General features: G+C 62.0%; 1 protein-coding gene across 1 annotated transcript in view; it reads right to left on the bottom strand.

The window, feature by feature from the left end:
• Window positions 1–1,362, bottom strand: part of TNFAIP8L1 (TNF alpha induced protein 8 like 1) — an 11,469-nt gene that overhangs the window by 9,216 nt on the left and 891 nt on the right. The gene's annotated exons all lie outside the window — the stretch shown is intronic.

Here is a 1,362-nt window from a genome sequence, read left to right as displayed (position 1 = left end):
CCCCACCTCCCTGTCTGTAACACCGGACTGAACCCAGACAAGCGTGAGTCATTATTCAGCATCTGGCTCTAGGTGAGGCTGTTTCCATGACAACAGCTGGAGTTTTGTCTTAGGCACACTCTCAGCCCCATTTGACAGATGGGGCACTGAGGCCCCCCGCACCCACCTAATCAGATCACCAAGCAAGATTAGGAAACTAGGGCTCAGGGGACAGCTGACAAGTCCAAGGCCACACAGCAAGAGGGAACACCACAGGGCCTCGAATCCGCACCTACCTGGCTAATCCCTTTGTTTGGGGACCCCGTTGCCCCACCCGCTCTTCCCCCGAGGGTTTGAGCCCCACACCTGCCCCTCAGGAGTCTGGGCACTCACCCACCACCGGTGTCTCAGGCCACCAGACCTGCCAAGTGCAAGAAGCAGAGCCCAGGTATTTGTGTGGCTGGGGCTACGGCTCTTTGTTCCAGTTTCCATAGGTACAGCGTCCCTCCTTCGCCCCTCCCAGCTGCCCAGCCCTCGCCTGGCAGTCCCTTGGCCCGGCCCATCTAGGCAACTTGTTGTGTTTTAAAGTTCGCGCCACGGGCATGGCACAGCGACGGAGGGAACAGCCTGTAAAAGGCCCTGAGGCCATGCCTGGCCAGTGATGTGGAGGCTGGTGTGGCTGCAGGAGAGCAAGTGAGGGGGAAAGCTGGAGTGAGGGCCAGGAGGAGGCGCGCAGGACCTGCCTCCCCGCACTGAATCCTGGAAGCAGCCCTGAGCCCCAGGGCGTCACATCCCTCCTCGTTATACAGACAGAAACCGAGGTGGGAGAATCGAATCACCTGTTCAAGGGACGATGGTGAGCAGCAGAGCAGGACCCTGGTTTGCCTTATTCCAAGATCTGAACTCCCCAAACGCCCTCACTCCGCTGCCGCCCCTCAGGGCCTTCACCTCCCCCAGCTGGGCTCAGACAAACTCCGGACGCCTGTCTGCACCTGGGGCTGCCCCTCCTGCAAGACGGCCCCCAGCACAGAGGAGGTGGTGATGCCTGCAGATCTGGGTCAGCTCACCTGCCAATTACCTCAGCAGGTGACAGTCCCAGTTTACAGCTGGTAAAACTGAGGCCCCGGCTTCAGGCCACTGGGGAGCTCCGGAGTGGCCAGTCTGGGTGGGCCTGGCCTTGGCTCTCCCAACAGCCTGGACCGGCCGGAAGCCACACTCATTTCCACCTCCATGCCTTTGGCCCGGCTGCCCAGCCCGTGGAATGCCCTCCCGACTCTGGAATCGGGCCCTAGCACCTGGCGCACTGCACGGCGGGCGAAAGGGGCAGAGTCCATCAGAGTCCCCACGGTGGTGGGGACCGCCGGCCCCAGAGCACCACCCCAC

The sequence above is a fragment of the Pteropus vampyrus genome, unplaced genomic scaffold (genome assembly GCF_000151845.1).
Source record: "Pteropus vampyrus isolate Shadow unplaced genomic scaffold, Pvam_2.0 Scaffold459, whole genome shotgun sequence".
NCBI lineage: Eukaryota > Metazoa > Chordata > Mammalia > Chiroptera > Pteropodidae > Pteropus > Pteropus vampyrus.
The sequence above is the reverse complement of the archived record's forward strand: the minus strand, read 5'-3'. Positions and strand labels throughout refer to the sequence as shown.